Raw genomic sequence first — 10,271 nt, 5'->3', positions numbered from 1 at the left:
TATTGAGAGAAGAAAAAAAAAAGTGTGAAAAAAACGTATCCAAACTAATCCTCAACTAAACCCTGATCTTAGACTTGAGCCTGACCTTGTACCTGTACCTAAAGCCTGATGGTTGCGCAGTAAACATCCAGACGCATGTAAGCTGGAACGGGAAGCTCCAACGAGGAGGGGACAGCTGTCTAAACTCAACTTCAGGCGTGAGAGGACGTTCCCTATCAAGGACCTATCTATTTATCATCACATACCAGCCCAGTCAATTAAGCTCCCCAACACACCACGGCAACCCGCCAACACACCCCCCCACACCACAGGACCACCGAAACAAAGCAGGGAGACAAGGGCGAACGGAGTGTCTGTGAGCGTGTGCAGGAGGCTAGGAGGCCAGGCCCCACGGCCGTCCAGAGAGGATGATGGATGGACAGACGCCACTGGCCAGATTGTCCCCTTAGTGTGATGGGAGAGGGAGAGGAGGGGGGCTCAGACTTATTATTGGGGTGAGAAGGGTGACATTGAGGAACATGTTCATAATATAGCAGTTTAGAGAAGCCCATCTATCACACACGCTTGTTTATTCAATGTGTGTTTGTACCGGTCCCTGTCCCTATTCAAATAACAAAATAAGCATACGCTGCAGGCCCAACTACGTTGCCAGTACTTCTAGAAGTGTACAAGGTAAGCTGTAACTGTAGCTACTGTAACATCAATACTTCCTGTTACCTAACAGGGTACTGTAATCCAGTTCTTTATGTGACCTCAAAGAAAGCCTTATCTTGTCCCCACTTTTCTCCTCGTCATGTGTTTTACCTCATATGGCCAGTGTGTGTGTGTGTGTGTGTGTGGGGAGATAAGGACAGTCCTCGGGGGCAGTGGTTTATATGCAGAGCCTGCCTGGGCTTTCTTTCTCATACACAATTAATGATGAGGAACATGGCCTTAACATAACAGGCAGGTGGAACACACACACACACACACWCACWCYCACYCYCACYCACACACGCACAGCCTTAACATATGCAACCATACTGTGCATTGCCACCTCTCCCCTCATCCTTGACGACCCTGTATAAAAAGGTGAGCAGTAAATAATGCATTGAGCTAGCCCGAGAGTGATACACCTACCACTTCCTTCTATACCAGGCGCTAACACACACGCCACATTCCATGATAGCGTATAAAAACGGCAGACTGACAAGTAGGGCCTTGGCACCTGTGTGTGTGTGTGTGTGTGTGTGTGTTTTCTAGGATCACAGGTAATGAAAGAAACAACACTAGCGCTGTCATCACCTCTCGATGTTTCCTGATCCCATCATCAGGAGTAGCAGCCTTGTTGCGAGTCGCTTGGCATCTGGGTGTGACCTTGTTAACTGTCGGGGTAATTCACTTTAACCAACGGGGAGAGGGGATGATAAATTATTAGCGGTGGAAGATTTTGTTCACATTTTATTAAATTGGCCTGTCAGAAGGGGTCGGCCAAATTATCTGGGGCCTCGTTTATTGGAGGCCGGCCATATTGCTACATCTGTTACAATTATTTATCATTTCTAGCWCAGTCGGACGGAGGGAAAAAAAGAAGAAGAACAACCAACCAGAGTTTTTTCGGTCGGCATCGGCCACGTAAAGCAATTTACAAATTATCTGATGAGGGACTGTTTTAGTTCTTCCTCCCTCGTTTTCTAAGCCAAAGCAGAAGAGAACGGGGGAGGGAGGGATGAGAGGAGGGAGGGAGGGGGAGAGAGGGAAGAGAAAAAAAGAGAGAGAGAGAGAGGCGCGCTGTAATTACCGAACACGATTAGGTTCTTCTGGGAACTTATCTGGCGCTCGTGGCCCTGGTAAGATGCGGCAGGAACATATGGAGGAGGCTTGTGATTGTGCTCCCTGAAGCTCGTGACCCGTCTGCTGCTGAGCCCTTCAGCTGAATTTAAATGAGCAGTGCCATGGCTAATGTTCTACACATGCACCATTTATGCCACAAAACAAATCTGATCACTGTTAATTATGGAGCAGCTATAACCAGGGCAGGCCCTACCTCACATCTGTGGCAACGCCGGGGTCTCTCTTGCCTGTGTCTCCGATGCTGTTGGAGAGGTAGGCTAGGGTACCGCATGACGGAACGGGGAGTTGGGGGTACTAGAGGGCGCATGGGGGGTGTGTTTGTGTAACCCCCAGTTCAGATGCAGTGGGCTGTGTTAGTCTGGATGGTGGCTCCTGAGTGGAAGTGGGTTGTGCTGAGGACCTAATGGAAGGACAAGACAGGGGCATGAGTGTGTGTGTGTGGTGTGTGTGTGTGTGTGTGTGTGGTGTGTGGTTGTGTGTGTGTGTGTGTGTGTGTGTTGTGTGTTGTGTGTGGTGTGTGTGTGTGTTTTGTGTGTGTGTGTGTGTGTGTGTGTGCGCTGCGGGTCCTCCCACACAGTCTGTCTGACCTGTGTGCCTGCAGCACATGGCTGTGGTTGGTTAATGAGGAGAGCTGCAGTACACAGGGCTGCCTTCTAATGAGACCACTTGAGCTATTAAATCACAACACTGGAGTCCATGTTGAGTCATGTCATTACTGTCTCAGGTCTAATATATGGGCTCTCATTTGCTGCCAGACAGGAGCCTGACTCTGGGGTGTTCACAAGAGCGTGGCACTAGCAACGCCAGGGTCGGGGTTCGATTCCCACGGGGTCGCACACAGTACAAATAAATTCATTATGACACAAAGAATGAAGTCGAAGTCATTAAATGATGGTGAAAATGGAAAAACATGTGTCTATTTAAATGAAGGTGCTTTACCGTAGGTTGCAACAAAATGACTTTCAGTCCACAACTGGCAAAAGTTTCCCTCTATTGCTCTGCCTTCCATTAGGCTCCACTTTCCACTTCATCATTTTTGGGGTGTTTTGATGTAAATCGATTCTGTTACGTTTCAAATTCCAACCCGACATCACGGCTTCTTCCATCAATCTGCTTTTGTAGCATTACGATTTCATAGATCCTATCTGAGAACCAACTATTAATGCTTTCCCCTCTCTCTCACCATCACTAACCATCTAAACATGAAAAAAACACACACAACTTCCATTCTTCACTAGGTCTATAACTCCACAGGATCCAGGGTGTGTTCATTTGTATGATGATGATGATGATGATGCTGATCAAAAGAAGCACCTCTCCTCATCCAAACCTGACCCTGGCGGAACAGACGGCGGGCGAGTGGGGAGAGATACTTGAAATATACATCTGACAGACAGCGCCTGATTCACTAACACTAAACAAGGATTAGATGGAGCCAGAGTTTATAGGAGAGCCATGGCTGTATAGCTGAGGGACAGGTGGGAAGTATCCAGGCAACTAAAGTACCTTTAATTTAGCGAGAAAAAATAGGAGAATAAGAAAGAGAGAAAAGTGTTGTTAAAGTGTGTGGTGACTGGATTTCAAAGTTTCATTTAGCATTTCATTATGTTAGCGCCGGTCTATGTGTTGATGTGGTACAGTCACACATACTATAGACCCTCCTGCTTCCCATCAGTGTGTCTGAGAAGAACAAAAAAGGATGCTAGCACCCTATTCCCTTTAGAGTGGCAACAAGTAGTGCACTACATGAGAATAGGGGGCCGAGTTCCAAGTTGACGAAAAGGACAATAGGTGTCCTCCTATAAATCCCCCTCTTCAACCTAGCCCCAACTTCATTGGACTGACTGAGAGCCTCATCTTCACACATCCTTCATTTCCAACGCTGATGAGGGGCTTCGCTAGTGAGCTCTGCTTTGAACGGCTGCCCACACAATTAAGAAGTCACTGTTCATTTAGATGGCTGTCCAGAAAAGCCTGAGGTCTGCTTTGTATTCTCATGTTGGTTCTACTAATCACTGCTTTACTGTAGCCAGCCAGAGAAAAGTAGCTAGCTACCCTGTGTGCAATGCGGTGACAGTATGGGCTGATTGGGCTACGGCTACAAAACTCTGCTGGTGGCCACTGATCACTTGTGGGGGTTTCCCCAGTCTCCTTGGTTGCGGTGGCAGCCGCCAATCTGGCAACCGCTCGATCCAACCTGGCAACCCATCATCCAGGCTGGTGTGTGGCTGAGCTGAGTCACCTGGGCTGCTGGGTTGTCAGACCACAGCCAGGACCTTCAGGCTGAATAGAAGAACAGGGCACAGGGCCATCTGCTAGACTCTATGGAGACCTGTCTCGGTCTGTCTGCAGTGTACTCACTGACTCACATAAAGACACAAAGGCATCCAACTATCTAGATGAATGGCTAGCAAGGAACTAGCAAGCTCGTTGTGAGAAACTCTCACAAGGATACAACTATGGTACGAGAGGAAGTTTTAGTAGGATCACCGGCCCGTTCCTTCAAAACAAATGGAGATCAATCAAAAGGAGATGTATCGGAAAAAATGGAAATTAGATTTCACCTACTTTTCTCTTCCCAACTCCAAATCATTAACACAACTTTCACCTGAATTCTGCCATTCCAGTACAAATGTGTAGATGAAGGTACCAGAGTAGAGTACAGTAGCTATAGAAACTAGACAAGATTGAAGTCAAGATTGACATAGTCTGACTACTAGACAGACTGATTCCTATTCAGACTTGACCTGCTTCAGTCTAAGTCCCAGAGGCAGCATTGAGTGGGCTGTAAAAGCGTTAACTCCACTTCAGACATGGAGACAGAAGACAGACAGTAGTTCTCTAGCAGAGCATGGCAACATAACACACAATGGGTGTTTTTTCACCTACTGCACCCCCTTCCTCCTGCCTTCCCCTCCCTCCCTCCCTCCCTCCCTCCCTCCAAGAAAGTAGTGTTCAAAGCCGTCGCTCTTCCCCCTCTTTCCCCGTATTCAAATGAGTGTGGCGCTAGCTACGTCTCCCCCCGCCCGGCGCTCCCCCAGCGATCAGCACTTTGATCATCTCCAACAGGTAACTTCCAAACATTTCAAATTCAAATAAATCTCCGGCTAACAACTGGTGCATTAGAATTTAACAGGTGTTCGGCGAGAGGAAGTCGTTATGGAATTTGCAATTTACGCTGGAATACACACACGCCCTGTCAGTGCAATTATAGCCTGGGAAACGGAGAGGCCTCTCCCTCCTGACTGGCTGTGATACCTTGGGACGATAATCTGATCTGTTCACTTTGATGTCAGCAGGTAAGGAAAGTTAAGAGACAAAGCAGCCCAGGCGCCGGCTACATGTGCTCTGGGTAAACACAATTTAATATTGATGCCACGCATCGGTTTTTATGCATAAGGATGCCCGAAAAATATGTGATCTGAGTTTCTTATGATGGAGGATTGATGGATGGATGGATGGACGGATGGATGCTTACTGGGGTGGAAGACTGAGAGACAGGGGTGTCTGCCTTGTATTGGCAGGGTCAGAAAGAACACACACACACACACAAAAAGACTTGTAACACACACGTGCAAAAACACTCAGTTCTAAACATGCACACACACCACACACCGGCCTGGATCGCGTCTCCTCTAGAACGTAGTATTAATTACTGGGGTAACACTGCATAGCTGGACTTAATTGCTCGCTAATTGATCCATTTATATTTCAGCATTCATTCGGCTGAATTAACAGGGTTAAGTGAGACAGAGGCAATTGTAACTCACTTAACATTTGCACTGATATCTTTTGACTTCCTGTCCGGGGCGATGCTATCTGGAGGATTACCACCCGTCAAATTAGACAAACACAATCAATTTGTAAAGCAGCGAATAGCAAACCGTTCTGCACGGTGTAACACTGCTCAGATCAGCACCTGTATGTATAACATATCTCAGGGTAGGAGGGCTGGTCTAGGATCAGTTTTACCTTTAGATTACAAATCAATAAGATTACATGGCCAGGGTGGACCTGATCCTAGATCAGCAATACGACAGCCTGATATTGTCTTGCTACTGTTGGGGATCTATGGACCGTGACTGACCATGTGTGGTCTAACCAATAGGGAGGATGACTGATAAACGCATCATTAAAAGATATTAAGCGCTACTTTGGTTGATGGAGCTGGACAGACAGACACCATCTTGTTACTCTCTACCCTCTGGGTGGGAGTTGAGAAAGGGGGGAGAGCTGACACCATCACTACTCAACACCATTACCCATCTCCAATTAAACCTGGGCCTCCACAGACGGAGGGGAACGGCAAAATGGATGCTGCTTCTATGATTCTATCACCTGAAGAGAATTTTTAATTGAGTCCCAGTCTAGATAGAGAGACATTGGTGGGAGGGGAGAGAGAGAGAGAGCGAGAGAGAGAGAGAGAGAGAGCCCCAAGAGAGGAGAGATGAGAAATCTACATGAAAGACACTGACATTGGGCTTGAACAGAAATGGGAAGATCAGAAGATCAAGGGTGGGCTGGAGACATGATATCAAGKCAAGCGCCTGATAAGCATCTCTCTGTCTCTAAAGACCACCCCCACAACGGTCTATGGTGGGCATATCACCACCCACACACTCCTGCCAGGCCGGACAATAATTACACACTGGTTGAGTGTCAGGGGGTCGGAGGTTAGACGTATGTCTATATCAAGGGTGGTGTAAGTGCTGGACCATTATAAACAACTTAGACGTGACATGGGTCAAAACAAACATTCATTATTTCATCAGGCAGWACTTAAAGTGTGAAAGTGCATGCAGTGGRGTGCAATAACACACACACACAGATCTGTCTGCCTGTCTGCAATGAAAAACTTCTGCAGTAGACAATATGGACACTCAGTTCACTGCCTCTGGCTGTGCAGCACTCTCAATATAATCCCTGAGATAGGAAAAGTGTGACGCAAAATGTCTTCAACTTGCCTCTAGCTCAAACCTCCGACAGCTCACCTCAAAGTGTTTAGAGTTGGTCTGCCTGGCTGGGGGACCGGCTGGGGCCATGGTCTGTGGAAGCTGCTGCTGGTTGTGTGTCTGCTGTTGTTGTTGTTGCTGTAGCTGTAGCTGGCCTTGGAGCTGCACAATCTGCTGTTCCTTCTGGCCCAGCTGGGTTGTCAGGGCGACGTGACTCTGGCACAGCCGGCCCTCGTTGGATTTGAGCGCCAGGTAACATATGCTCAGCTCGTTGTAGAGCTGTGGCCACAAGTAGAGGAGAGGGAGAGAAAAAAGAAACAGTCATCACATCGGGTGCTGACGGGACAGAGAGTCGTGACAACGATTGTTCTCCTATTTCCATGGAGAAGACGAGAGGACAGATGCTATGATCATCTGGAAGGAGGGAGGGAGAAAGAGAAGGAAAAYGGGGGTGGAGGAGAAAGTGGGAGAGTAGTGGAAWGTGTAAAAGCAASCCCCTGACTGGACAGATCTTTTAGTCATGTTTGTCCCACCACCTCTCCACACAGAAACTCCTGTTACAGACAGGGCTTACAGTGAGTGGCTTGGCAACCATGAGATCAGCACAACGTTGAACATCTGAAGAGAGAACACGTTTACTGCCTCACTGTAATGCCACTGTAAAGACAACACATTGTCAGCTTGCCTTATGGTGATGTGGTTTTGGGGGGGTGGTGATGTGGTTTTGGGGGGTTGGTGATGTGGTCTGATGTGGTTTTGGGGGGTGGTGAGTGGGTTTTGGGGGGTGGTGATGTGGTTTTGGGGGTGGGATGTGGTTTTGGGGGGTGGTGATGTGGTTTTGGGGGGGGTGATGTGGTTTTGGGGGGTTGGTGATGTGGTTTTGGGGGTGGTTGATTGGTTTGTGGGGGGTTTGTGATGTGGTTTTGGGGGGTGGTGATGTGGTTTTTGGGTGTGGTTTGGTGATGTGGTATTGCGGTGTTTCATGGTGATTTTACTGATAGGAGCTGGTGTTCTCGGTTGTGGTCATGTTTGTTAGAGTGTTAGGGAGACTGGTTGAGTGTGATGTCGTGTGGTACTGTATGTTTTTATTTATTTTATTTTTTGCATTTTACTCCTTTTTCGTGGTATCAATTGTTAGTAGCTACTATCTTTCTCATCGCTACAACTCCGAACCGGGCTCGGGAGAGACGAAGGTCGAAAGCCATGCGTCCTCGAAACACAACCACCAAGCCGCACTGCTTCTTAACACAGCGCATCCAACCCGGAAGCCAGCCCACCAATGTGTCGGAGGAAACACCGTGCACTGGCGACCTGGTCAGCGTGCACTGCCCGCCGCCACAGGAGTCACTAGTGCGCGATGAGACAAGGATATCCCTACCGGCCAAACCTCCCTAACCCCAGACGACGCTAGGCCAATTGTGCGTCGCCACGGACCTCCCCGGTCGCGGAGCCCTAGACCACTGCGCACCGAGCCCCGGTAGTGATGGCTGAGTGTGATGTCGTGCGGTAGTGTATGGTTGAGATGTGATGTCGTGTGGTGGTGTATGGTTGAGGTGATGTCGTGTGGTGGTTGTATGGTTGAGGTGATGTCGTGTGGTGGTGTATGGTTGAGTGTGATGTCGTGTGGTGGTGTATGGTTGAGGTGATGTCGTGTGGTAGTGTATGGTTGAGTGTGATGTCGTGTGGTGGTGTTGTAGGTTGAGTGTGGATGTCGTGTGGTGGTGTATTTGAGTGTGATGTCGGTGTGGTGTATGGTTGAGCGTGATGATCGTGTGTGGTGTATGGTTGAGATGTCGTGTGGTGTGTATGTGTTGAGGTTGATGTCGTGTGGTGGTGTATGGTTGAGGTGATGTCGTGTGGTGGTGTATGGTTGAGCGTGATGTCGTGTGGTGGTGTATGGTTGAGGTGATGTCGTGTGGTGGTGTATGGTTGAGTGTGATGTCGTGTGGTGGTGTATGGTTGAGTGTGATGTCGTGTGGTTGGTGTGATGGTTTGAGGTGATGTCGTGTGGTGGTGTATGGTGAGTGTTGTGTGATTGTGGTAGTGTGGTGAGTGGATGTCGTGTAGTGGTGTTATGGTGAGTGTGATGTCGTGTGGTGTGTATGGTTGAGTGTGATGTCGTTGGTGGTGTATGGTTGAGTGGTGATGTCGTGTGATGTGTGTTGTGGTGTATGGTATGATTGTGATTCGTTGTCATAAGTGTGGTGGTGTAATGGCTTTGCAGATGTGATGGTCGTTCTGGCAGGCATGTGTGTCATGGATTAGGCCCAGTAGCTGGATTGTCGGGTTGTGGTTGGTGTATGTTGAGTGTGATGTCGTGTGGTGGTGTATGGTTGAGTGTGATGTCGGTGTGGTGGTAGTTGTATGTTGTATGTTGCCTGCTCTGATCGTCGTGTGGTAGTGTATGGTTGGGCTCGTTTGACTGTCGAAGTAGGCCAAAAACTGCCCTCAGCTGTGTGTGGTGTCATCGCGTTGAGCGTGTACTGTCGTGTGGTGGATGAGTTTATGGTTGAGTGTGTTGTCGGTGTGCGTAGTGTATGGTTATAGTGTGATTGTCTGGTGGTAGTGGTATGGTTGAGTGTGATGTCGTGTGGTAAGTGTATTGGTAGGTGTATGGGTTGAGTGTGATGTTCGTTGTGTGGTGTTATGGTTAGTGTGGATGTCGTGTTTTTTTCCCGGGAGTGTATGGGTTGAGCTGTGTGGTCGTCGGTGTGGTAGTGTTTATGGTTGAGTGTGATCGTCGTGTGGTGGTGTATGGTTGAATGTGTGATGTCGATGTTGGTGGTGTAGGTGACGTGTGATGTCGGATGTGCGTAGTGTATGGTTGAGTGTGATGTCGTTGGTTAGTTATCGGTTGAGTGGATGTCGTGTGGTGGTGTATGTTGGAGATGTTGATGTCGTGTGGTGGTGTAATGGTTGAGTGGTGTGATGTGTGTGGTAGCTGGATGGTTGAGGTGATGTCGTGTGGTTGGATGTTATGGTTTGAGCGTGATGTCGTGTGGTGGTGTATGGATTGAGTGTGATGTCGTTGTGGTAGTGTATGGTTGAGTGTGATGTCGTGTGGTAGTGTATGGTTGCAGTGTGATGTCGTATGTCGGTAGTGTAATGGTGTGATATGTGAGACTGATGTTGGTGTGGTGAGTGTTGGTTGAGTGATGATGTCGTGTGAATAAGCGTGTCATGGTTGAGTGTGAGTGTCGTGTGGTGGTGTAGGATTGAGTGTGATGGTCGTTGGTGGTGTAATGGTGAGTGTTAAGGATGTCGCCCAGCCTGTGGTGGTGTATGGTTGGAGTGTGACTTCGTGTGGTGGTGTATGGTTGAGCGTGATGTCGAAGCATAATTGAAGAATTTGTCAAGTTGATGTTGGTGAGTTGTCAGATTCGTGTTACAGGGGTAGTGGATATGGTTCTTCGACAGTTGGATGTCGTGCGGGTTGAGTAAATATATTATATGTAGAAAGAGGAAGCAAGGAGAAAGCGCTACTAA

General features: G+C 48.2%; 1 long non-coding RNA gene across 1 annotated transcript; it reads left to right on the top strand.

Moving 5' to 3' along the window:
* The first annotated feature begins 8,344 nt into the window (after positions 1-8,344).
* LOC139026160 (uncharacterized) lies at positions 8,345-9,862 on the top strand. The gene is made up of 3 exons (XR_011477871.1): positions 8,345-8,487; positions 8,632-8,767; positions 9,823-9,862. It is a non-coding gene; the product is annotated as an uncharacterized lncRNA (long non-coding RNA).
* Positions 9,863-10,271: the final 409 nt, after the last annotated feature.

Source organism: Salvelinus sp. IW2-2015, unplaced genomic scaffold (genome assembly GCF_002910315.2).
Source record: "Salvelinus sp. IW2-2015 unplaced genomic scaffold, ASM291031v2 Un_scaffold4031, whole genome shotgun sequence".
In the NCBI taxonomy this organism is placed as follows: domain Eukaryota; kingdom Metazoa; phylum Chordata; class Actinopteri; order Salmoniformes; family Salmonidae; genus Salvelinus; species Salvelinus sp. IW2-2015.
Note: the sequence above shows the minus strand (reverse complement) of the source record. Positions and strands in the feature narration are given on the sequence as shown.